Here is a 27,891-nt window from a genome sequence, read left to right as displayed (position 1 = left end):
GGAGAACACAAAGTTATATACAATTGTAAGGTGTTCTTATCATTGCCATCATTACAAAATGAGAGTCCATCCTTCTTTTTAGAAGTTCTAAAGCAATAATCGTGCTCTGTTTGTAAATTGCCCAAATTAAACTTGTGCCTTTCTTTATTCTTCAATTGAAACAATTCCCAAACTACTCCCTTAATCTTTTATCTTACTTAAAGTTCTGGCTTAAAATGAGGTGGTATCTGCCCTATTCCATCCATATGGTAGCCAATATCTACATGTGATCATTCATATTTAAATTAATTAAAATTAAGTGAAATTTAAAATTCAGTACTTCAGGGGCACCTGGGTGGCTCAGTCAGTTAAGCATCTGCCTTCAGTTCTGGTCATGATCCCAGGGACCTGGGATTGAGCTTGAGCCCGCCTGGGGCTCCCTGCTCAGTGGGAAGTCTATTTCTCCTCCTGCCCCTGCCTTTCCCCTTGCTTGTGCTCTCTCTTGTTTTCTCACTGTCTCTGTCTCAAGTAAATAAATGAAATCTTAAAAATAAATTAAAAAAATAAAATTCAGGTCTTCAACTGCACTGGCCTCATTTCAAGTACTCAGTAGCTATATGTAGCTAATGGCCACCATATTGGACAGTGCAAATAGAGAACATTTCCATTTTGCAGGAAGTTCTAATGCACAGCACCATGGCTGATTTCCCTGAGTTCCATTTTTCCATGCTTTCTCTTAATGCTATAGGCATGATGAAACCAAGCTAGCTGTTCTTCAGATGAGGACATTGAAACCCAATGTTCTTGCCAATGCCTATATGATAGAATATCAAGAATTATAAGAATGTTTGCATCATCTATTCCAACTTCCTAATTTTACATATGAGAAAATTTAAGCCCAAAGAGAGTGAGATCACTTGCTTGAGCCCATACAACTCTTTAATGGATTTCCACTGCTTTTCTCACAGTGGAACTGTGGATTCAAGAGTAATAGAGTAGGCTGATATTCCTTTTGCAGGGCTGCTAATACCATCCATCTCAGCAGAAAATATGCCTGAGACAGAATTTACAAGTAGCTTGCTATTGTGATTTGGCATCCTTTTCCTGCCTGGCCAAGTGTTGCAGGTGAGCCCCCACTCTGTCATTGTGAAGGTGTGTTGGAAGCTAGCGAACACGTCCTTCCATGCTGCCTCTAAGTTACAAGTGTCCTAGAAAATGGTTGCTTTGAGAACCAGAGTATTCCATGTTTCATAATTTGAATAAATTTCCCAGATCAGCTCAAATTCCCTGAGATTGGCTTCACTTCATCTTTGCACTTATTTAAATCATGAAATATTGATCTTTAAGCAAACTGCTAGGGAATTTAGAATGGGGATGGTTATTCCCCAGAGGTATATGCAATATAGATGTAAAATGCTAAATAGCATGTGGTACATAGTAGGTGACCAATAGATGTTTGATTCCATCCCTCCAGCTTCACCTATTTCCACTCCCATCCTCACCCCAGCAACCAGCCCTTTCCTAGGTAACTGACACAACACTTGCAATTCCCAAGTTGCTAGAACTCCAAACTACTGTTTTTCAAAAATCTTATCCCCTCTGATTAATCTTCAGTGAGCGCCTACAATCAAGGGCCCAGTGTATTCACAGTTTGTAAAGGTATGGGGGGGGGGGAGCATATATTTTTTAAATTTACCATCAAAACAAAGGATCTAGTTGGTTTCAAGCATTTCTAGAGACAACAGGGTGCATTTGAAGTAGGAAGTGTGCCAGAAATTTTGCACTGTGTGGTTGCTCTACCCTTCCATATATGTATGTAGATTAAATAGCATCATCAGTAAGTTTAGGAGGAGAATTCTACTCTAGCCTGCTTTTCACAATCATAGATAGCTTATTTCCAAAATATTCTAATTGTATTGACATTTCACACATTGATGTATGCCTAAGGGAAATCCAGGAGGGAAAAACAAAATGGAACCCATTCATTTATTTTTGAGTCAAGTAAAAGCAAAGAGAAAATACTTCATTTTTAAACACCAGATAAAAAAATAAATAAATAAACACCAGATATGCTCAACAATTAATGATACAACAATCAATATTTTCTTAAAGCATCAAACTTGGAGTGTAACTGATCCTCAGTTGGGAATAAAGCCTAACTCTGTTAGAGGGAAATATGGGTGGAAATAATGAGACCATAAGAAGTGAAAGCCTAAATCCGTTCTCCTCCTAGGACTCCCACCTCCACTCCAATGTCAGGAACCTATCTCTCCTTCCTCCCAATGCTGAGATCTACTTTGAAGGTGGCATTGCTAGTGACCCATCAGGTCTGACTGCCTTTCCACTCTGCTCCTGGCTATCTATCTCAAATTGTGCTACGTTTCAGCTCTAATACTTGTACTTTCAAATTGCATGCAAACTGCTCTGCCACTCCCTTGCACACACAAACACCAGCAAACTCCTTGACAAAGCAAGCTACATTCTCTTAAGAATGGAAGCCCTAGCATATCAAGCGTTAGATATGCTAATGATCCCACCTACCTCTGTAGCCAAAGCCTTATCTTTTTAGAACCCAAACTATTGTCTCATCCCAAGAGAGTTGTAGTCATGTTGCTTTTCCCCAACATGGCTCTGTCATAGGATTGAAATGTCTTAGGGCAAAACTGTGGTCAAATGATCTCATAAGAGATGTAATTCCACAGCTCTGACTTTAAAACCTGACAGAGCAAATTCTTCGTTACAAATGCCCTATTGACCCACACAACACAGAATGCTGGACTTTGTGGCACTGCGAAGTTTCAGAGTTGTGACAAGCCACAAAATACCATTTGGTCCAACTTCTAACAATGCTTAAATGCCTTTTCTCATTAAATTTTGTACCTGGGCAATGCTGAACCAGAAAGATTGTTGAGGGGAAAAAAGCAAAACCAAACAAGATTCTTAGTCATTTCACATGGATCCAAAGAGAACAAATATTAATAGTTTGTGATTTCTTATACTCCTACCTGAGGGAGAGGCTTGTACTTTTTTTTTTTTTTTTTTCAAATATAGAAAGAGCTCAGATGGAAAAGGAGGGCAAATTCAAGAGACTTGTTAGCAGTCTCTTATCTGCAACCCTCTTTCCCACAGATCTTCCCAGAAGATATGGTAAATGACATTAATTAGACTTGAGGACATCTTTGAAGAAAGACCTCCTTCTGTCTAGGCCCAGAGCAGAGGGCAGTCCAAGAAAAGAGGCATTTCTTTATGTGTATTATTGTATATGTGCTTACGTCTTCCTCATGGCTTTCTTTCTTTTATTTTTAATTTTTGTTTCTTTATTTTTAAGTAATCTCTACACCCATCGTGCGGCTTGAACTCACAACCCTGAGATGAAGAGTTGCACGCTCTACCGACTGAGCCAGCAAGGTGCTGCACCCATCGCATGGCTTTCTTCTTCAACTGTCTCATCTCCCTCACCATTCTCATCATTCATTTATTTATCCAGTCATTCCCTGAGTACCCACCACTGTGTCAGGTGCTAAGGATCCCTCTCTAGAAATCATAAAATAAATGCCTTCCCTTCTGGCAGTGTACTGTGTTGTATAGCAATGAATAAACAGTCCAGTCTAAAGTGGCAAAAATTATTAATAGGAGCCTAGAGGAGGGAATGTGACTACTGGGCAGCTGGAGGAAGCAAGGGAAGGAGAAAAGTCTTATTATTTTTTTAAGATTGTATTCATTCGTTTGTGAGAGATGCACAGAGAAACGCAGAGACATAGGCAGAGCAAGAAGCAGACTCCTCTTGGTGAGCCTGATGTGGGACTCGATCCCAGGACCACAGGATCACAACCTGAGCCAAAGGCAGACGCTCAACCACTAAGCCACCTAGGCACCCCTGGAGAAAACTCTTAGATGGAGCTTTACAGGTCTAGAAGAATCTTTTGGGTGAACAACTGGGGAAGAGAGGCAAGCAGAGGAAAGGCACCTCGTAGGAGGGAACAGAAAGTTCAAGGTCATGGAACCATTTGAGAACCAAGTCTTCATAGTGAATAATGATTTTCTTGAAAAGGATTCTTTTCGGAGAAAGTAGAAGGACATGAACACAGGGTTAGTGGAGGAAAGATCTGTCCCATGACAAGGAATTTGAACTTTATCTGACAATACTTTGGAATAGGGCAAGACTGGGGGCAGAGACATTAACCAATCGACTGTCACAGGGAAGCAGGAAGGAGGTGGTGAGGGCTATTGGAAGGGGGAATGAGGAGAAAGGGGACATGTTGAAAACATTAGAGATAGAGTCTGCAAGGTAGTGTGGGAGTGAGGTGTGGAAAGTCTAGGATGACACTGGTTTCCTATTTAGGCATGTGGGTATTAAGGTGCTATTTTCTGAACAAAAAGAAAACAGAAGTTAGGAAAGGAGGCTCAGCCACAGGAGGCTAGTTTTGTTTCTGTTGAATCTAAAGACTACGGGACATCCTGATGGCAATATCTAATGGAGCTTGTGGTTGGAAAAGTCTGGCTAGAACTCAGCTCATTTGTGCAAACATTTATGGTGTGCTTTCTGTGTGCCAGCTGTTGTGTTCCACAGGATGCCTGAGCTAGAGATGTGGGTCAGAACCATGTGTTTGTAAGTGGCAATTGAAACTATGGACAATCACCTAGGAAGAGCACACTGAATAAAATGATAGGTCTAGGGATGGAACTCTGGGATCCCCAATCCTTGATGAAAAGGTAGAGGCTAAAGCTAAAAAAGAAAGTAGTGAGTGAGAGAAGTAGAGGGGTGATATCAGAGATGCCACAGTCAGGGAGAGAACCGGAAGAGGCCCTGGGGAGCTGACAGTGCAAATCCTGCAGACTCAGGCAAGGTATAGGCTGGCAAGTGCTTCTTCCATTTGACATTTTGAAGCCATTTGTGACCTAGGTGGAAGCAGCTGATCTGAAGTAGGAAAGGTGGGAGATTTGCATCCTCATCTTCTTTGGGGCAGGGGTTGTGTTTTCAAATTCTTATTCCACCTTTTGCTTCTCTTCGTCATCCTATTCCTTTGCCCATCCCTGCTCCTTCATACAGCATTATTATTTTTTTTTAAATTTATTTATTTATGATAGTCACAGAGAGAGAGAGGCAGAGACACAGGCAGAGGGAGAAGCAGGCTCCATGCACCGGGAGCCCGATGTGGGATTCGATCCCAGGTCTCCAGGATCGCGCCCTGGGCTAAAGGCAGGCGCCAAACCGCTGCACCACCCAGGGATCCCCATACAGCATTATTGATTGATTGCTATCCTGAATTCCAAACACAGTTTCAACTACCCATAGACATCTCTTTTTTTTTTTTTTTTCCCATAGACATCTCAACCTTGATCTTCCACCTTGAGCAAAATAAAACACATTCACTTTCATCTAAAAAGCCTGAGTCTCCTCCGGTATTCCTTTTCCTAATTAACTCATACCACCTTTCATCCAGTACCTGAAGCCAGAAACCTTGGACTCACTGAATTCTTTCCCTCACCTTCTACACCCAAATGGTCATGAGGATCTATTGACTTCACCTCAAAAATGTCTTCAAATTCAGCATTTTCTTTCTCCGCCTGGTACTGTGTATGTACTTCTTTTAGGATTTATTTCATTCCATCATAGTTTTGTGTATGTACATACTTCCCCCTTTAAATCCTGAGATCCTTGGGTGCCTGGGTGGCTCAGCATTTGAGTGTCTGCCTTTGATGCAGGTCGTGATCCCAGGGTCCGTGGATCGAGTGCTACATGAGGCTCCCCACAGGGAGCTTGCTTCTCCCTCTGCCTATGTTTCTGCCTCTCTGTGTGTCTCTCATGAATAAATAAATAAAATCTTAAAAAAATAAATCCCGAGATCCTTGATAATAAGGTTGTTTTCCTTTATTTAATCTTATGACTCTGCCCCTAGTACAGTGCCTGGCACCTGGCTGATGCTCAACGCATATAAGCATCACTGAATGAATGAATGAACAAGATCTTTCCAGACGTGACATTTGCCTTCCTATCTAGAAGCTTATGGAACCATTTTTGTGTCTGTAGTTCTGACCTTTCTGCTCTCTGGTCTGCCTGCCAACCTACCTCCTTCATTTTAGCTCTAGTTGGATGACACATGATTTTGAGGAAGAACAGATGCATGAAATCAACCAGTTATGAATTTGCCCCTCTCCACTCCTCCAATAGAGGAAAACATTTCTCAGATAAGAAAAATGATAGATCATCCAGTCTTTAGGGGTGGAGATGTGGATAATTACCAGAGTAATCACTCCTTCATTGCAGGACTACTAATTTCTGAAAGCTATGTCTCATTCAGAATAGGAACCAGTGTCAGTGGAACAAATGAATAAATGAATGAGCAAAAGTTTGAATGCAGAAGAGAAATGTGAATCAGACATCCAACTTCAAAATTTTTTTAAAGATTGGTTGATTTTGAAAGAGAGAGAGTGAGTGGTGGGGAGGGGCAGAGGAAGAGGGAAAGAGAGAACCTCAAGCAGACTCAACATGGGGGACTTGATCTCACAACTCTGAGATCATGACTTGAGCTGAAATCAAGAGTTGGATGCTTAACCAACTGAGCCACCCACGTGCACACCCTAGACTTCCAACTTTGAAGAAGAACCGCTTTCATACCTCCAGGAAAGATTAGCTTTAAGGAAGACCCATTTTAAATTTGAGCATTATGGTGAAGTGAAGTTCTTGCTAGAGACAGTGTAGCCTTTCAGCCCCCCAGTTGTGCCATCATATTCTTTTTTTAACAGATACTTGACATGATAGTGGATAATAGTTTCAGGACAAGCATATTCCATAAAGGGGATTGGGTATTGTGTATACACTGTGTATTGGCATACACAGTCCCCAGTTGGCCCCATTTGGGGTTTGTCCTGGCCAGATGGGGTACAAGGACAGGACATAGACTCCCTAACAACTGCCTCAGGTGACTTCCTAGTACCTCTGTCCTTTGCAGGAGTCAGTCTTGGATTTCTCAGAGTCTCCTATTCACGGGGCCATTTCTGATGCATACAAATGGGAGGCCTTGTTTTTTGGCAGCTTCATTGACTTTCCCCCCCTAAAGCAACAAATGTAAAATGTTTTTGTTTTTCTTTTGCCTGAGAGGAGGAAAGCTGGTATGTTTTCTCAGGCAACTATCCCAACATGCTGTCTTCAGAGGAGCGTAGTTGTGTAAACTTTCTGGGCCACAATTTTCTCATTTGTCACGTGAAAGTGGTTGGTTGACTTACCCACATTCTTCCTTAGACTGCTATGCTATGATCTGGGGGTTCATAATATTTCCCTCACCACTCTCACCTCTCAGTCTGACATGCCCTAGCAGCACAGGAAACTGAGTTATCTCAGCTGTGTTACGGAAACAAAACTGATATATTGAGACTCTGTATTAACACAAAAGACAAAATGAGAACCAGGAGAATGGCACAATGATCCTTCTTATAAAAGGTTTCTTCATTTTGTGAAAACATTTATTTATTCATTAATATATGTATTCATTTTTCATCCTCTTAAGTTAATTGCTTGTTAGGTTTTTTTTTCATTGTTGTTGTTGTTGTTTTATGTAAGCTCCACACCCAACATGAGGCTCAAACTCACAATCCTGACATCAGTAGTCGGATGCTCCATTGCCTCAGCCAGCCAGGTGCCCCATGCACCTGTTAGTTTTTAAGGCCTGTGCTAAGAGGCTGCTTCCTGCTCTGTTTCAGGATTCCTCATAAGTTGCTCCTCTAATATGTCACACTGGGGTTCCCTGGGACCAAGCACCTTTCCCTGAGTCCCTCACTTGTTAGGTCTGCCCATGCTCTGAGTCATTGGTAAGGAACTCTGAGCTATGGTAAGGAACCATGGTAAGGAACCATGATGTAACACATGAGGAAGGAACCCTTAGCTCCTATAGGTGTTCATCCATATAAATCCATCTCCAGCAAAGTAAAGGATGGAGGCAGGGAATACCACAGGTGTGTTATTTGCATCTTAGGTCCAAAGCTCTCGGGCCATCCTGCCCGATGAGCCACCAGAAACAGTCCCTGGCAGAGGCAGATCAGTACTCCATCTCAGGGAAGCTGCCAGCGCATCTCCTATCTACCACCCTGTATACATGGGGCCCACCCAGGTGCCCCTGCATCACAAACGTTGCTAAGCATATCCCACAACTAGAGACAATTACTGGGTGAGAGGTAATAACTCACTGTTATGTGACATCTGCAGTGTGCGATCAGTTGTGGTGCTCGTTATCTCCTTACCATTCTGAGGTGAAGAGGATTGCTCATATTATCCCCATTTTATGTAGGAAGAAAGTGAGGCTGCTGGTCCGAGACTTCAGTGTTCTGATTCCAAATCCAGTATTCCTTCTTTCTCCTTGTGCTTTCTGACTGGCCATCACTGACACTCCCACCCTGCAGGCGAGGGACCAACTTGACACCTCCCCTGCTCAGAGTATTTTAGGCAGGCAAGGGTGGTTCAGGATTTACCAGTCTCCCAAGAATTAGCTGCAGACAGAGATCCTCTTTCCATCAATGCCAGGCCTCTGGGTTGGGAGGAGCTCAGTGATCTGGACATTGGGGCAGGGTTCACCCCCAGCCCCACCCCGGGTGACACTGAGGTCCTTGGTTCCTCCTCCACAGGTAAAAAAGCACCCTTTTCCCAGAGAGACCCTGGAGTGATGGGAATCAGAGCCAGGGACTGCCTTGCCCACAGGGTAAGGCTGTAGGAACCCTCTAGACAGGAGTAGAAGAAGAGTCCAAGCTGCAGCAGGTTACCTTCTGAGAACATGCCACAGGTGGAATGCTCCAAAGGCAAGAGACCTTCACATATCTGAAGAGGTGTACAAACTTCCTTAGTTTTGCCCCTAGGTGCCTGCACTGAAACTCAGTACTCTATTCATTGGCTTAGTAGACATTTATTAAACATCTATTATATGCTAGGCCCTATTTAAGTACTAGAGATGAAACCACACAAGACAAGTAGGTCTTCCTAGAGTTCACATTCCAGTGGGGCATAGGCCAGAGGCTAGATTGAGACCAGACTTTTGCTGCAAAGGCTCCTAAGAGTCAGGTGACAGATGTGTTTCCATCCTAGCTTTTTCTAGCATCAATAGAAATCATTTCCAGGATAGGCTGTAGCTCAGATGGCTCAGGAAATTCTTGACCTGAGCTGACCATAGGTGACCAGCCAGTATTGCTTTGTGACCTCATTAACACTTCTCTAGAAGGAAAGGTGTACAGGTTGAAGATTTCAGTCCTCTGTAATACTTAAGAACAGAGGTTTGGGCTTTGTCTATTGGTTTTTGTTTTCCCCGAAAAAGCATTCCAGCAAAGAATATCTGTGTTGTGTATATGTACCCACATATTTGTGGAGTCTTTTATTAGACTGTATAGATAAGAGAGGACCAGAGAAGCCCTAGAATGTTTTTCTCAGAGGAAAAAAAAAAAAAAAAACAAGTGCTAGAGCCCAGAGAAGATAATATAAAGATTTTCCACAAATAGGTTGAAGTTAGTTCCATTGTTGTGAAAAGAGTTAAAATATATAATTCTGATAGGGAAAAATGTTTGTCACAATATAGGAATTCTAAGGCATATAGTTTAATGAATATAAGTTTGTCAGGGTGTTGGTGTCAGGGGGGCATCTTATTCTCCCTAGGATGAAGCATATATTAGACATGCAATAGAGGGTGCCTGACTGGCTCATTTGATAGAACATGCGACTCTGGATCTCCGGGTCATGAGTTCAAGCCCCACCTTGGGTGTGGGGCCTACTTAAAAAAAAAAGAGAGAGAGAGAAAAGATTCACTCTTTGTAGGGGCACCTGGCTGGCTCAATTGGTAGAACGTGTGACTCTTTATCTTGGGGTTGTAAGTTCAAGCTCCACATTGGGTGTAGAGATTGCTTGATAAAATCTGAAAAAGAATAAAAGACCTCTTAGTTGAGGGTTGCTAGGTAAGAACAAGGTTGAGGCATTCACCCACAGGACAGAACCAGAGGTTCTTAGCCAGAAAGGACCCTGGAGATGTCAAGTGGAAGGGAGAATAAGGCAATTCAATGTAATATATATTAAGAGGGTAGGCTATGGAATGAGTCCTGGGTTCAATTCCTGACCTTGCCCTTTTATAACAGTGAGGGTTTTTGTTTTTTTTGGTTTTGGAAAATTATTTATTTCAATCTGTTTCCTCATCTCTAAAATTGGGGAATATTACTTAAAGATTATGTCCAAAAATTCATGTAACCTGGCTCAGTACTAGAGTGAATGGCATTTTCCAGGCTGGAGAAGTGACTTGCTCAAGTCACACAGCTAGTTAGACAAACTGGAAAATAATGAGGATCCCCAACTTCCTGTCATGCGCTTTCTTCTACTACCACTGCACCAGGCCAGAAAAGAGAAGCAGGACAGGTAAAATGTAGGCTTAGTTGAGAAGTGAGTAGTATTATGGTGCCTTGAAGGCAAAAAAAGAAGTCCCTGTTACTTAGTGAGGGCAGCTATGTGTCAACCACTATCCTGCATTCCAGATAATTCTTACTAATCTTCACAGAGACACTACACAGCACTGTTATTATCCCTGTGCTAGGGATGCAGCTCTGAAGTGTAGGTGTAATAAATAATCTCCCCAAACCCATATCTGTCTGACCAACCTCCAAACCTGTGACTTACTCTTAGCCATAAAGGCTGTGGTAAGAATACCGAGATGCAGGAAACAAGTCAAGGTGAGCGGGCTCTATGAGGCTGCTGAGGGATCCCCCGCTTCCTGCTGTCACTGCTTTTGGTGGCTGCCCTTCTTGAGATTGTGATTGTCATTTGTGGAAAGACACGGTGGATTTGAGTGGACACTGTTTTTACATTATTTGTTCAACTGTGTAGGAGAATCTGTGTAGACAAATGAAGATCCTGCTGCCATCTGGGACCAGAATTCCAGGGGAACAAGCCGGCTGTGCACCTTGATGGCAGGGGATGGCGTTTTATTTCCAGTGTGAAATGCCAAATAGTCCAGGAATGATAAAATCACCCTCGTTTTTCTTATGAACTCCTAGAAGTCATCTTTGTTGGTATAAATGAGATCATTTAGCCTAATTAGTTCCAAGCTTAATTAGCAGTAATTATCCCAACATGGGAGTAATATCCAAGCAGGAAGTGCCGAGTCCTCGATTAGATAGATCTCTAATTGGTGTTACAATATTGTAATTAAAGCGTGTTTGTACGCCTCTGCCGCAGCACACGATTTGTTTCATGTCTGATTAAACAGGGAGACCCAGCAGCCTTTGAGGGGGCCAGGATTTCAGATCTGACTTATAGAACATGTTAACCCTGTGACAAAAAATATGAGGGGGCGGTGGGGAGGATTGCCTTCATGGTCATGGTGAGTGTGCAGCCTTGAGCCTGCTCAAGGCTGTGTGCTTGATCTACTCACCCCTACTGCTGCCACAGTGTGTGTGTGGAGGAACTGGAGCATTTAGCACAAGGGCCGTTTTGTAAGCTTCACACTTTTGAGGCTGCCTCATAGGTTACCCGGAAAAGACTCTCCAAAACAACCAGGCAATAATAGCTATCATTTATTGAGCATTTACTATGTGCCAGATACTGCACTAAATGCTTTCAATATCAAAATTTATTCAGTCTTCAGAGAAAACCTCTGAGATTACTAATCCCTGTTTTACATACAAAGGCCTGAAGGTGAGGGAGTTGCTTCAGCAAGCTAACTGCAAGGCCACCCTCCCAGGTCCCATCTCAACCATCAGTCTCCCTCCAGAAGGTCACCTCCGACCCTGAGACCAGGTACCCTCCCCCCCAGAACTCCTCCTAGTTTCCCCTCTATAGCTGTATTATAGTTTTATGCTCCATCTGCCCCTGCTCTATGCCAGTACTCCAAACCTAGCGAAGAGCCAGCAGAGGACAGGTGTGTAACAAACAGGCATTAAATACATTATCAGAATAATAAGTTGGGTGATCAGAACTCAGCTCTGTGTGCTGTTTAAAATCCCAGAGTTAAGTTTCTAGGTAGTACACATACAGTGAACATGTATTTTGGTGAGGGATAGAAGAATATATTTTCTTTCTTTTTTCTTTAAGATTTTATTTATTTATTTGAGAGACAGGGTAAGCAAGAGAGAGAGAGAGAGAGAGAGAGCACATGAGCAAGGAGAGGGGCAGAGAGAGAGGGAGAAGCAGACTCCGTGCTGACTGGGGAGCCAGAGGTGGGGCTTGATCCTAGGACCCCAAGATTATGCCCTGAACTGAAATCAGACACTTAAGTGCCACCCAGGCACCCTGAGAATAGATTCTTTCCTCTCATTTCAAAGTGCTTTCTTACAATTTTGCAATAGATCCCTTAACCATTCACATATTAATCTATTCAATGCTTCATCTTATATTACAATGTAGAGATTTTTGTCTATATTCAAAAAATTAATAATTAGATCTATTAAGCACAAGAGAATTTGAATAAACCAGATAGAATTTATGTGTATTTGGGACACCTGGGTGGCTCAGTGGTTGAGCATCTGCCTTTGGCTCAGGTTGTGATCTTGGGGTCCTGGGATTGAGTCCCATATCAGGCTCCCCACAGGGAGCCTGCTTCTCCCCCTGCCTATCTCTTCCTCTCTGTGTCTCTCATGAATAAGTAAATAAAATATTTTTAAAAAATAATTTATGTGCATTTATACATCATTGGATTCTGCAAAATTTTAAAGATGTGATTAGCATTTTCAGAATCTGAAATTTAGTGGTTCCCAGCTATGGTTTTGGTGCATCCCAAGAATGTCTGGTTATTTCAAATTGTGATCAAAATTCTCAGAAATTATTATTTAATTCTGTATAATTAATATACAGTGTTATATTAGTACAATATAGTAATTCAACAATTCTATGCATTACTCAGTGCTCACCACAACAAATCAACTTCTTAATCCCCATCACTTATTTCATCCATCCCCCTTCCCATCTCCCCTCTGGTAAACTATCAGTTTGTTCTCTATGGTTAAGTCTGTTTTTTGTTTTTTGTTTTGTTTTGTTTTGGTCTCTTTTTTCTTCATTTGTTTTGGTTCTTATATTACATATATGACTAAATCATATGGTATTTGTCTTTCTCTGACTTAATTCACTTAGCATTATGCTCTCTAGCTCCATCTATGTCATTGCAAATGACAAGATTTTATTCTTTTTTATGACTGGATAATATTCCATTGTATATATACACTACATCTTCTTTATCCATTCATCTATTGATGGACACTTGGGTTGCATCCATATCTTGGTTAGTGTAAATAATACTGCAATAAACACAGGGGTGCATTTTCTTTTTGAATTAGTGTTTTCATATTATTTAGGTGAATACCCAGGAGTGGAATTACTGGATCATATGGTAATTCTATTTTTTATTTCTGAGGAATCTCCATACTGTTTTCCACAGCAGCTGCACCAATTTACATTCCCACCAACAGTGCATGAGGTTTCCTTTTTCTCCACATCCTCACCAACACTTGTCACTTCTTATGTTTTTGATTTTAGCCATTCTGACAGGTATGAGGTGATATCTCATTATGGTTTTAATTTGCATTTCTCAAAATTCTCAGAATAAAACAAAATTAACTTTGCTGCTGGGGTGCCTAGCTGGTTCAGTTGTAAGAGCATGAAACTATTGATCTGAGGGTCATGAGTTCAAGCCCCATGTTGTGGGCATAGAGCTTACTAAAAATAAATAAACAAACAAATAAAAGATAGATAGATAAATAAATAAAAAATAGACCCTATGGTGCAACTTTTGAACTCTGCTGGATGTTTAAAAGAAAATATGACACATGATGAATAGTGGAGGAATAAGAAGCAGGTTAGATCAGAATGGAGCCAACACCTTTAAAACTTCGGAAATCAACTATTTAATCTTGGTCACTGCTAAAACATTTAGGAGATAAGAAGCTCAAAAAGAATATTTGTTTATTTTTTAAACTTTTTTGTTTCTATTTTTTTTAGAGAGAGAGTATGAGCAGGGGGTGCGGGGAGGGGGAAGGGGCAGAGGGAGAGGGAGAAAGAATCTCATGCAAGCTATCTGCTGAGCATGGAACCTGACTCGAGGCTGGATCTTAGAACTCTGAGATCATGACCTGAGCTGAAATAAGAGTCAGTTGCTTAACCGACTGAGCCACCCAGGCACTCCAAGAATATTTGTTTATTCATTGAAAATCTTTTAAACATATCTTTTGCAAATGAGTAGATGCTACACGAAGTATAAAATTCACAGTGTGTAAATACCATCCCTCAGCCACTTTAGAACAACCAGTTTTTGCATATACCTTTCTAGAAATATTCTATGTATATGCAAATATATTATTGTTTTGAAAGACATTATTTCTTCCCCCTTTTTTTTTTTTTAGATTTTATTTGACAGAGACAGAGCACAAGTTAGGGGGAGCAGCAGGCAGAGGGAGAAGCAGGCTCCTTGCTGAGCAGAGAGCCCAATGTGGGGCACTGAAGGCAGACACTTAACTGACTGAGCCACTCAGGTGTCCAAAAGGCATTATTTCTTGACCAAACACTATAGCACACACTGAATCATAACAGTGAATCAGCTCACTTCATAGTCTAGGCAGAAACAGGAAAGGAGAATGAGAAATTCAGTGCGTAGAAACCCAAAGCGCAAAGCTCTGTCAGTCTATTTTTTAACAAAGCTATTACTAAACACTGGGATGATATTTTGAAATTCGAATGGTACTAATGGTACTGGTACTAATGGATGAGAAATGCTGCTTGATTTATGACAATAATGACATCATCAAGGGTGAGTCCTGAATCTTCCTGGCTTTTTCTGTTCTCTTAGGATGAGGTTTCCCCGGGGCTGTTTACTTAGTACCAGCAAAATGAGGCAGAGGGAATGGGTTCCAGTCACTGTTAGCAATTTAACTTACTGCTGGTCTCTGTCACTAAAGGAGTTAGGGGAGAAAGTGAGAATGAATTCATGCAAATTTTGCACCTCGAAAGAGAAAAGTTTCTTTATATAAAGATCATCACCATTATATTATTTTGTATGGACAGGACTCGGTGTATATCTTGGATGACTATTTTAGTGTCAGAATAATCCACTAAGCCTCCTGCAGTATTGCACTAATAGTTGGGAACTTTTTTCACTTTTGAATTACCAGAAATGATCTGACCATGATACTAAAATAATTGGATTTGCATTTATACAAGTAACAGGCGAATGAGGTTAAAATTGTTGGGGTATGAGTATCTTTTGATGCCCAAGGAATATCTGGCCAAGGTCATCATCAGCTTACTATAGTTTATATTTAGAATTTATTGAGCCCTACACATGCTAGGCTTTGAGGAAACCTGGTGCCCCGGGAACTAATAAATAGTCTTAAGTTATTTATCATCTCATTTTGTGTATCAAAGACTTGCCTAGAATCCCTGTGGCTTTTATTTTCACCAAGGGCTCACCTTGGATGGAGATAGACTCTGATGCTTCTTTTCTGGCTGTGGTAGTCTCTCTTGACTCTGAGTAGACTACATTCTCTTCTGAAATGCTGTGGAATGTTCTGGAAACCTCATCTAGGACCACAGCCTAACCTTTGGTCTTTATTTTAAATACTCTCCTCCATGACACCTGTAAACACATTTATAGCTTGTGTCCCAATTTTTGGCTTAGAGAACATAGCCACTAGAGCTGGAACAAAGTGGCTCTAATTTGGGACCTGACTTTTTTGCCTTCGTGAGTGGAAAAGTAACTTTTTGCTTTGTTTCTCTGGACCTTGATCTTTTCGTTTGTAATAGGATGTTGGGCCAGTCTCTAGGGTACCTTTTGTCTTTGGGATTTGACCATTATGAGCTTTGGGACAGTGTTTCCAAAGTTTTTTGTTTGTGTGTGTACATTTAATGTTTTCATGATATCAAGCTCTGAATGAATATGGCTATAAACATTATGACAAATTAAGACATTAGATCTATAAGGACAAACTCCAAATATTCTTGAGGTAAGAATTGATTGTTCCCTTTTACTCAGCTTAAATCTAGAAAAACTTCCTCCTCTGTGATGCTTCAATAAACTTTGAGTTCTCCTTCTCAAAGTATATCCCTTCCTGGTTCCCGGCGGGTTTTTCTCTGCCTTCACAATATTTCCAAGAGTCTGCTTTTCTCCTCCCCCTGTGTGACTTACTTCAGTTATTCCCCTTCTGCCATTAATAAACTTAGTAGTACTGCTCGTCCAGGGCAGAGACCGTGAGATATTATTATTCATCTTATTGGGCTTTCTCTCTCTGTGTCGAGTGCTTTGTACATATTGGGCTTTTTGAAATGGTTGTTGATGGAACTGAACTTCTGACAATTCCTACCCAATCACACCCTTCAGAACTTCTTCCAAAGAAACCTTTCCGGACTAACTCAATTCAGACTTTGCCTTCCCTTTATTTGTATGCCATGATACATATGTACATGTGGCTTTTATCATATGAACTTGTGCAGTTATTTGCCCTAGTTCTTCCTTTTGGGACACAAGTGAAATATGAGAGAAAGGTCCTCAGTCTTGGAGTTAGAAAAATTGGGTTTTGCTTCTGCGAACTTACTAGTTGCGTAGCCACGGACAGTCACTCAGCCTCCCCAAGTCTCAGTGCTGGTGTTGTTTCTGTTTAACCTAAAAGAGGGAGAGAGGGAAAGGATGAGGATGGATCTAATGATTCTCGCCTTAGGACCCTGATTTTTGGCATAGTGGCTCCCTAACAAGATGATAAACTTCTCAAGGGCAAAGATTTTCCTTTTTCTACAATTTGGAATAGCTAACACCGCTTGACAAAGATGGTACTTAGTAAATTCTTCCATAGAAAATGACTGTTATTCTACCCCTTCAGGCAAGAAAGTTAAGTCCACGAGTGCCCTTGACCTGAGGCAGCTCTTGGATCCACTCTAGAAAATGCTGTTCTGGACTTGGCCGTGAGCAGCTAAGACCAGCACACCATGTTAGTCGTGAAGTGGAGGGGTATACCTCACAGCTTTGCCTTTTTAAGTAAATGTGTTTATGGTTTGTGCTGCTTTCCTCAGTAAGATCATTTCCTTACAAGTAATGAGAGCTGTGTGTGATATGGTTGAAATCCTGTCCCTCGGCTGAGATGGAGAAGTCACGTGATGCTGAGTGGGGCCCATTATCCCAACGGCACTCACAGGAATGCTAAGTCTGGCAAATATTAACTCGGGAACCACAGCAGCAGTGAGGAGACAGCTGTCTGCCCACCTTCCTGAACCTACCACTTTGGGGGTATTTTCTGATTTTCCTTTCTGTGGCTTGGGCATTGCATTTATTTCCCCTTTCATTCATTTTCTTTCTCTCCAAAAAGACAAAAACAAAAACAAAACACACAAAAAAAAACCTAAACCAAAACAAGAACATTATATTTCCTCCATTTGTCTCCAACTGGAAACCCTGATGTTCTCATTCATTTTGGAGCAGGAAGCTTTTTCTCTTTTGCCTAAGTGATGTACAGTACACTTATTCATCCTCTCTGCCTCCAAGCTGCAAGCCTGGGCATTGGAAGAACTCTGGAGTCTTCCAAAGGTCTCCTGGAACAGGGTCCCATGCAGGCTGCTATAGAATGGATGGGTGTGAGAGCAGCTCAAAACCATTCCTATGTGCTGGAGACGCTTTCCTCAGAGGAGGAGAGGCATATGCTATTTATCCATATGGCAGAGAAGGGAGTGACATATTAGGTGGGAGAAAGCTAACACACATCTGAATGGATGTAAAGAAACAACTTATAGCAAAAAGGGAGGAGTTGTGGTTTAGGCTAAAACCACAAAGGAAGTGAAGGACGTTACCACCTTCCTCTTTGTGGGTAGAAGATTCTCCTTTGGCTCATCTCATGGGCTCTCTGAGACTGAGTCTTCCTACAGGAATATGTTTATTGCTCTTGCTCTTCTAGAAAAGCACCGTGAGCAACGGTTTATGGTCCTAGAGAGTTTGGGCTTGATTTTTAAAGCATCAACATGCCTTAAAGCACCCCCATTTTCAAACCTGTTGTCCCAAATATGCTTCCCTTATTTTAACTAGAAGAGCAAAGAATTAAAGATCTCTGGGAAATGAACAGAAGAAAAAAATATATATATATGTATTTATGTAGTTGTGTTGTCTTAATAGCAACCATTTATTGAGGACTTATTATTGCTAGGTATTTTCCTTATATTATCTCTGAACTTCCAAAAGTTCTGAGAGATAGGTTTTATTATTCTCATTTTTAGAGGTGAGAACATTGAGGCCAAGAAAAATCAACTTAAGCTATGATCTTGAACCTTGAACTCCAGTGTGTTTGATGGTAACATTTGTGCTCTACCCTGCCTCTTCTTAAAATCTGATTTTAGTATTTCAGCCATTGATACTGGAAGCTTGGAAGTAAGATTTGAGACCTGCCTCTGCCCCTTATTACCTAGATGACCCTGCGCAAATTACTGAATCCCCCCAGGCCTTATCTGGTTATGTCTTAATGGATATGACAACTGCTTATGTTGGGAAAAGTCCTCCTTATTGGCCTCTTCTTACACTTAACTGAAGCAACCAATATAAAGGTGTAGCAAATTGATCGGCATACAGTAAACTCCTCAGAGGATAGCCATACACTAATTGTATACCCGTCAGGTTCTAGACCAAACTGTGAAATGGTTGAAGTGTGCTTCAGGGAAACATCCCTCTCTTTAAACTACTCTAACTCCTCTCTGTCTCTCTCTAGCAAAAAAATGCATCCAGGTGTAAATGGCTATGCCATACTTGGGAAGAGAAAAGTCATACCTCTTCCACACTAGAACAAAAGAAGCAAGCCTTGGTTGTAGAATTCTAATTTTGTCCTAAAACTTGAGGTAAAAGCTGTTTTGTGGTTTATTGTTTGGGGGAAGGTGGGGGTGTTGGGGGTTAGGAACAAGAAGCCATCTGTGCCCCCCCCCTCACCCCCAGCCCCACTGCGCACAAGGACCCAAGGCAGCCTTTTCTTCTCGTACTTCTTTTTCTGGATATGTTCAGTTTAGGGGCAGTTGTAGATTCCAGGTCTCAGCTGCTTTTGATCAGAACTTTTTTTTCCCCCTCCTGTGGTGATTTTGCATGAATTTTAGACCCTGGCGACTTTCAGTTGCCTGGGTCTGGTTTTCATTGCAGATTTTGTCAAGATTTTACATTTTGGTTGTATTTGAAAGGCTTTTTTTTTTTTTTCCTTCTCTCACTATTCTGTGTGAACTTAAGGTTCTGGACTTTTTCCACCAGTTTATTTTATTTTAAATATAGTATTAGTGTACTTTCTTTTAAAAAAGATTTTATTTTTAAGTAGTCTCTACACTCAAGATGGGGCTCGAACTCACAACCCCAAGATCAAGAGTCACATGCTCCACCAACTGAGCCAGCTAGGCGCCCCAGTGTATTTTCTTAATTACAAAAGTAATAACTATTCACTGTATAGAATTAGAACAAAAGAATAGGGATCCCTGGGTGGCGCAGCAGTTTAGCGCCTGCCTTTGGCCCAGGGCAGGATCCTGGAGACCGGGGATCGAATCCCATGTCAGGCTCCCTGCATGGAGCCTGCTTCTCCCTCTGCCTGTGTCTCTGCCTCTCTCTCTCTCTCTCTCTGTGATGACTATCATAAATAAATAAAATTTAAAAAAAAAACAAAAAGAATAAAGAAAAATGTAATCACCCGCAAACCCAGCAACCAAGACTCTATTCACATTTAATGAATTTCCTTCATTCTTTCCTTTATGCGTATACATGTTCCTATGTAAATTGTATTACATATGTTTTGCAAAACTAGGAAATAGACATTTTGTCTTGTTTTTTTTTCACCTAACTTTATATTGTGAGCATTTTTTGTATGTCATATGTTTTTTCCAAAAGATTTGTAGCTGCATAATATTTCACTGTATGAATGTATCAGATGTACTTAAACCATCCCCACTCTGCTCAATGTTGAGATGCTTCTTTGTATAAATTTCCGAGTTTCCTCATTTCCTTTTTCCTTATAAATGATTCCTAGGGAGCGAATTATTAGGACAATTGGGGAAAAGAATATGTGCTTTTTTTATCCAAAGAAGTATTCGTACCTGCTTATTGTAATACCAACCTGTGCATAGCCTTTACAAAGTTTCTTGATTAGGGGATCCCTGGGTGGCGCAGCGGTTTGGCGCCTGCCTTTGGCCCAGGGCGCGATCCTGGAGACTCGGGATCGAATCCCACATCGGGCTCCCGGCTCCCGGTGCATGGAGCCTGCTTCTCCCTCTGTCTATGTCTCTGCCTCTCTCTCTCTCTCACTGTGTGCCTATCATAAATAAATTAAAAAAAAATTAAAAAAAAAAGAAAAAAAAAGTTTCTTGATTAAAAAATAAACAACAACAAAGTTTCTTGATATATAGTGTCAAGTTGATTTCCAGAAATGTTGCTCTAGGACAGGGAAAACTATACCCATGGGCCAAATCTGTCCCATGACATGTTTTTGAATGATTACTAATGGTGATTTTTATACATTTACATGGTTGGGAAAACTCAGAAGAACAATATTTTATAACACGTTAAAAATCATACGGAATTCACATTTAAGTTTGCACAAAGAACGCATTTTGGGGACACAGTCATATTCTCTCAGGTACATGTTGTCCGTGGCTGCTTTCACCCCACAGTGGCAGAGCTGAATACTTGCAACAGAGATTGCCCTTTACAGAAATAGTTTGCGGAAACAGTTTGCTGACCCCTGCTTTTCCTGCGTCCTCCTACAAACTACCAATGGGATTTTCTTACTCTTTGTTAATCTGAACAAGTCAACAAATACTTACAAAGTCAGTAACCATATGCCAGGCCATCACAGAAAATACAATTGCTGTTTCTTCGATTACTAGTTAGAATGAATGTTTTCACAAATTCAAGTGATTTTTTTCTATCAATTTTCTGGGTGTGTGTGTTAAATGGTAAATTTCAAAATGTTAAAAATTGCAATGTCAAACTTCAACTCAGGCGTTTTTTTCCTATTGCTTTATCTGAGTTTTTTCTATACTAATAAGAGTAATTTCTTTTCAGTCATATTTGTTAAAATCCTATTTGTTGGAAATACTTTGTTTCCATTAGGTCATTGGTCTTCTAGTTTTATGATTTTTTTTTCACACACAGAATTTTACATTTTTATGTAGTTAAATCCACCAAATTATTTATTTATTTTTCCTTTGGTTTTATTCTAAGAATATCTTTCCCTGTCCACAAGGTCAGATAAATATTCATCTATATTTTCTTCTAGTTTTTTTTAATTGATTCACTTTTATATTCATCTCTTTAATCTCTCTGATTTATTATACGATGTGAAATGAGGATCTTAAATTTTTTCCAAACAGTAAACAATTAATTATGCCAACAGTATTTCTTGAGTAATCCTCCCTTTTCCCTACTTATCTGTGGTGCCACCTTTACTAAATTCTTATGTATCCTGGGATGTGTTCCTGGCCTACATTCCAGTTCTCCATGTGTGTGTATGTATATGTTTTGTTGTTGATTTCTTATGGATGTCCAAATCACTGACAAGGTCCGTACGGTAGACAGATTTTAGTTGGACTTTGGCATTATATTTTTTTTTCTTTCTCTGGTGTGTTATTCCTTTAACGATGGTAAATTTCAGTAGCATCACCCTTCTCATGGTCATTTTGTCAGGAAAGCAGCATAAGCTTATCTCCTAAAAGTAAACAAATGGTAAGAAACCTTCCTACCAAACGAGAGGTAAAGGCCAGAGCCAGGCCTCACACACATGTGACCCGTGAACCGTAGTACTTATTCATAACCACTCCAGGTGACAAAGGCTTTAGCTTTTGTAACCTAGGAGGTTGGAGGTTTTCTACCTGAATAGTATCAACTGGCATAAAAAGAGCAAATCTCTGGAAGGGGTTCCCAGAAGAGCTGTTACATGATGCACAGTCCCTAACCTTCTGTTAACGGCTCACCCCAACCCGACCTTGGTTCGCAGTGGAGTTATTTCATTTACCAGGTGTGAAAATTGGATTTTACCACAGAGGAGGGGAATTATTACCTATCAGGTCTGCTCTTTAGGGGAGCAGAGATTGGTGTGGGATTTATTAAGAGATGTGCTATGCATGGAACATACCATTAGAGATGTGTTACTTTACAATGGATTTGCAATCTTTGTCATTTTAGGAGTGCTATTTTTTTTTCTTTTACTTTTTCTGCCTGACAGCCTTCTTTCCCTTGTAGATTGCATGCATCCTACCTAGGACCTGAATATTTTATATGGCACCATTCTGCCAAGAGAGGGACCTCAAGGGTGTGACAAAGAGTGCAGCATAGGGGGATGGTGGGTACTGCCTGCAGTTTGGGTACTATTAGTCACACATAGATACTTAGAATGGGAGGTGGGATGATATAATAATTTTCATGTTGATTAACTGCAGTCTGGCTCAGGCTCTCGGTTTGATGGAGGTATTAGGGTCACTCAGACTCTCTAATAAGGGAATTCTTGAAAATCAAGAATTTAGATCTAATTACCTTCCTATTAGAAGCTACAGACAGCCTGGAAGCTGGTACCTGGTTAGCCACATCTGTTTTTGAAAAGACACCTTGTTTACTATCATGGTGGAGGAGGCGGCTGGATTTGTTATTATTTAGCATTTCTAGCACACTTTGTTCTTGCTGAGTGTCTTAAACTTATTTATGTATGTATATTGGTTGCTCTCCAGCACTCCCATGAGATGAGTGGGTGATAAGTTTTATTATCACCTGCTTTTCCAAAGAGGAAACGGTAGCTCCTGAGAAGAGCAGGGACTGGCCTGGGTTTACAGCTCAGAGCTCCTGTCACCTTGTTGGGGTACCCTCCACGAACCGGTGAGGAAAGCCAGCCCTGCAGCCTTCTTCTGCCGCGGGCCAGTCTTGGCGGGCCACCTGTGTCTCCTCCTATATTCCACTAACCACAGTGTGCCCTCACTCAAAATAAAAATCAACAGTGTTCTCAGCCTGTGACCGTGCCAGAGCTTTCCATCGAAACACACAGCCTTCCTCACGCAGGCGCTTCTCTCCCCTGCTTTTCTGGTAAAGGTCCTGCTGTTTTCCTCATTGCCCAGCTCCAATCTCTGGAGTCATGTGTGACTCAGCCCCTCCACCCACTTCAGTTGCCCAGTGAGCCACGTAGCTTCTGTCACCAAACGTCTTTACATTTGCCCCTTCCCTCCTCTTCCCTGCGCCGCTGTCGCCGTGGTCATCGCCACTGCGATGATTCAGGCCCTCGTGACGCCCTACCTGGACCCCTGTAATAGCCCTTTCCTGGGTCCCCACACTTTCCATCCTCAACTCTTCAGTCCCCTAAAGCTTCTTCAGGCACCGTCGGCTCGGCAAATACCTTTCCCCCCTCGGGGTCCATTCTCCGCAGCGCCGCAAGGCCTCCAAGGGGAGCGCAGATTCTTAGCCCACCTTCCCGTCTGGCCTTTTCTCCGGCTCAGCCCCTCAACGATTCTCTTGCGCCTCAAGATCACCTGGGGCGTTTGGGGGACAGGCTCCAGCCCCAGAGGTTCTGACCGGGGGCGTCGGCTCGAGGGCCAGGGACCCGCGCGGCCACCACCGCGCCCCGCCCCGCCCCTCCAGCCAGGTGTGCGCCGCTCGCCGCCTCCCTGCACCTCGCACCGCGGCCGCGCCGTCCCCACCCGGCCCTGCGCGACTGGCCCCTGCTGGCGGTGTCCCCGGAGCCCCGAAACACTCCCCGCCCGCCCCATCTCCACCTGTTGACGTTTGTTTAATGGTTTAATGGCCCAGCTCAAACAGGAAGGCCTTCCTCCATGAAGACTGCCTGGTTGCTCCAAAGGAATGGGGTACAGATTCCTCCGCGTTAAATTTAAGATCCTTTCGCAGTACAACTCGGTTTTACAATTGCAGCCCCGTCTCCTCCCAGGTTCCTCCACTACCCCGAGACTCTCACTTCGGATGCGTCCCCAGAGCAGGCCCTCCACCCGCACCTCTGCCAGGAATGCGGTGCCCCTCTCCCCTCCCTTCCCCCATCCTATCTTTTTAAAACTTTTCCTACTAGGCTCAGCTCCTGTGTCACTTCCTCTGTGCCACATTCATCACAACCCGCAGTCTTTCTGGACCCTCCCCTGCCCCCACTGACGCCCCCTCCTCTGGGCTTCGCGGGCCCCGTGTACCTAACGGAGCTCTCAGCCGCCTAGCTTACTTGATGCTTTACCTGTTGAACGCAACCCTAGGCAGTGAACTTGGCCAGCGCTGTATTCTGAGGTTCATACTCAGTCCATCCTGGAAAGTGTGCTTGGAGTCCCTTTCCTCCAGGCCATCCCTTCCCCTGGATGCGCTTTGCTCCTTGCACTTCTCTGGGACCATTTCTCTTCTCCTGTCTTTTCTGCACTTGTTTTATTCCTTCCACTAGATTGCAAACACCCTTGAGAGGAGAAACCTTGGAGGATTTCACTCCCTATCCCTGAGCCTGGTTTCTTACCCGTGGCAGGAGCTCAATAAATGTTTGTTTAATTGAATTGTAGGGTGTTGTGCTCAGCTAGCTGCTAAACAATCCCATTTAAGGGGTTAACTAATAACACTCGGAGAAGTTCTTCTCCTTTGGGGACATTTGCATTTTAATGGGAATCTTAAAAACCCAGAGGAAATGTTGGCTAATGGTGGGATTGCCTGCTTTGTAGGGAGGCTCATTTTTGGTGGTGCTGGATAGAGACTGGGGTAAGTTTTTCCAGTCCTGGAGTTTTTCGACTTTTTTGTGACATGGACCTGCCTTGGGCTGTCTGGTGAAGCCGATGGATGGAATTATGACTTTAAAAAATACATAGCCTTACAAAAAAAAGTTATACTGAAATATGATCAAAATATCAAAAGCATCAAATCTGTGGTGTACTAATATATATGCTTCTTTATTAGAACATTAATAAAAGTCTACTGGCAGATTTAATAACTACCATAATGTTGCATCATCAGTGATGAGTATAAGCAATATTTGGGATATCTGCTACAACGGTAAAGTGATAACAAAAATATCTGTGATTCTTATCAGTGAAAAAGTTCTGAATGGCTCATGCCACCTTGATCTATTGCCTATGTTTGTATTTGAAGGCAATGATAAATTTGAGTTAGAAGTTAGTGAAAGTAAATGTATCTTTTTTTCCTCTATCCAAAATCCAGCCTTAGGCTCCAGGTGAACCTGGGATTAAGAGACTGCTTAGCTGCCCTTCATAGTGTGATGTGAGTGGGGTGGTCCTGAAGTTGGGGGTCAATGTTCCCAATCCTGGGCTTCTTTCTCTATACCCTGCTGTCTCTATCCTGAGCTCCCAGGTTCTTTTTTTTTTTTTTTTTTCTCCCACTTTATTTCACAACCAAGGACAGTGGTCTAAATTTGTTTCATTTTCACCGAGATGTGAAAGGAGAAACAAAAAAGGGCTGTCAGGCCTTGGGGGAAGGAGAGGATCTTTAGTCCCTAGCCTGGAAGGATCCCTCCCCAAAGTTCTCAGCCTGGGAGGGGGCAGAGGAGGATGGGTCACTACGTTCTGAGTTGAGAAAGCAGTTGCCAAGTTTACCTGAGGCTCTGCTGGCTCCTTCTAAATTCAGAAGTCGATATGGAGGCCAAAAAGCCTGATTCTAGGGTTGGTCCAGCATAATATCCACCGTTTTTGGTGGTTAGCGACTAAATGAAATGTCATTGCTCTCAAAACACCACACTCCCTAATGCTGATGTTATTTCTAATTCAGGTGAAAGTATTTGTGCAGTTCTCTTTTTAGCCTCAAAACACAGAGAATACATTCAGTCCATTTCCACTTATCCTTGTGTATTTTAGTCACTTAGAGGCAATTTTCCCCCACATAGACTGACCGTGCTGTTTGCCATGCCTTGGGGCACATACCTCTGCGCTCGGTGGTACGAGCTTAGAGAATATAAGTGAATTTTAATATTAGTGGGACAAATTGTTACCAAGGTGAACATCATTATTAGCCACCACAGTTATCCCTGCCCCTGGTGGTAGTGACACCAAAGGTTTTATTCTTGACATCTTCCTTTTATCTTGTGTGCCTTTTTCCTGGGTGAACTAATTCATTTATATTGCTTCAGCTATTTTTTTTTAAATTTTACTTATTTATTCATGTGAGACACAGAGAGAGAGGCAGAGACATAGGCAGAGGGAGAAGCAGGCTCCCTGCAGGAAGCCCAATGTGACACTGTCCTGGACTGGGATCACCCCCTGAGATGCTCAACCACTGAGTCACCCAGGCGTCCCTATTGCTTTGGCTTTTACCTCCGCACCTGGCAGGGCATCTCCACTTCAGTGTCCAGTTGTCACCTATAATTCTAAAACAACTCTTTTTTTCTTTCACAAGCTAGCTTCACTTTAGGTAAAAAATAAAAAGCTTTATTGAGATATAATTTATGCACCATAAGTTCACCCATGTTAAGTGTATAATTCAATGACTTTTGTTGTGAATTTAGTGTTGCGCAACCACCACCAAAATCCAGTTTTCAAATATTTGCTTCACCCCAGAAAGATCCCTCATGCCCGCTTGCTGCTGATCCCCATTCCTGACCCCACTAATCTGCTTTCCATCTCTATAGGTTTGCCTTTTCTGGACATTGCATATAAATGAAATGATGCAATATACAGTCTTGTGCATCTGGCTTCTTTCACTTCGCACAGTGATTTTGAGGTGCATCCATGTTATAGTGTGTATCAGTACTTCATTCCTTCTTATTGCTGAGGAATACCACACCACGTTTTATTTACCCATTCATCAGTTGATGTACATTTGGATTATTTTCACTTGTTGGCTGTTAGGAATAATGCTGCGATAGAACATTTGCATACAAGTCTGTGTGGGCCTGTTTTTATTTCTTAGGTAGACACCTCAGAGTGGAATTGCTGGGTCATATGGTAAAATGTTTAACTTATTAGGAAACTACTGAATTGTTCTCGAAGGTAGATGTACCATTTTACATTTCCACCAGCAACACTAGATGTCATCTGTCTTTTCTACCATAGTCGTCCCCAGTTGGCATATAGTATGTCTCCCTGTGAACCAGTGTCATTTTTAAACCACTCTTGTTTCTGACCACAATGCTCACCACCACTTCCACCCATTTTAGGCTTGAAACCAAACTTCAGCTTTTCTTTCTTCCTCTTATGTTCACATGCTTCAGAAGTGAGCTACTACAGCCTTCCCCAGACGGCGCCTAGATGTGCCACCTCTTCACTGTCCCCTAAATTACTCTGTCTGGGTCTGCATCACCTCATACCCACATTTCTGCAGCCTTCCAGCTGCTCTTCTTGCCTTCCTGGAGCTGCAGAGAGATTGTTAGAGGGCATACATGGATGTGGAAACTTGGGAGCTGTGCTCCTGTCCAGGAATCACATTCCTTGAATGAGTTCTGCAACTTATCTGAGGCCAACCTCTTTCATTAAATTTTTTAACCTCTGTGAGCCACACACAGTATCTTCATGTGCAAGGTAAGAATGATAACAGAGCCTATCTTACAAGATTGCTGTAAGTCAACCACACAATCCACGTGAGGCCAGGTGTATGGGGAGCATTTGGTGCTGCCTAATATTATTTTAGTGATTATTGTGACTGTTATTATTATTCATTATGATCGATGTTGGAGGTATCTTCTGAACCTCTCACATGGTTATCCTACAAGGATCAGATGTGGCTGTGAATATGAAAACACTTTGAAGAATGCCATACAAATTGCAGCAGTGTTATTTTTACCCAGTTTTTCCCTTGCCCAAGGAGAGAGGCAGTGTGGAATAGCAGCAAGAACACAGGCTTTGCTGCCAGCCTTGTGTTCAGTTCTGGACTGTGCTGTTTAATAGCTGTGAGGCTTGGCCAAGTCATTCAATGTCTCCATTTTGATTTTCTCATCTGTAAATTGGGTATAACTCTAAATCAAATTCTGGATGATACTGTAAAGAAGACTGCCTGTTCCACAAGCAGT

General features: G+C 42.0%; 1 long non-coding RNA gene across 1 annotated transcript; it reads right to left on the bottom strand.

Moving 5' to 3' along the window:
* Window positions 1-7,429: 7,429 nt before the first annotated feature.
* Window positions 7,430-23,530, bottom strand: LOC112907778 (uncharacterized). Its single transcript, XR_003232814.2, has 4 exons — window positions 23,299-23,530; window positions 20,038-20,232; window positions 16,516-16,583; window positions 7,430-9,869 (listed from the first exon to the last, which is right to left on the bottom strand). It is a non-coding gene; the product is annotated as an uncharacterized lncRNA (long non-coding RNA).
* Between the last annotated feature and the right edge of the window lie 4,361 nt (window positions 23,531-27,891).

Source organism: Vulpes vulpes, chromosome 8, assembly GCF_048418805.1.
Source record: "Vulpes vulpes isolate BD-2025 chromosome 8, VulVul3, whole genome shotgun sequence".
NCBI classification, from domain to species: Eukaryota; Metazoa; Chordata; class Mammalia; order Carnivora; family Canidae; genus Vulpes; species Vulpes vulpes.
The sequence above is the reverse complement of the archived record's forward strand: the minus strand, read 5'-3'. Positions and strand labels throughout refer to the sequence as shown.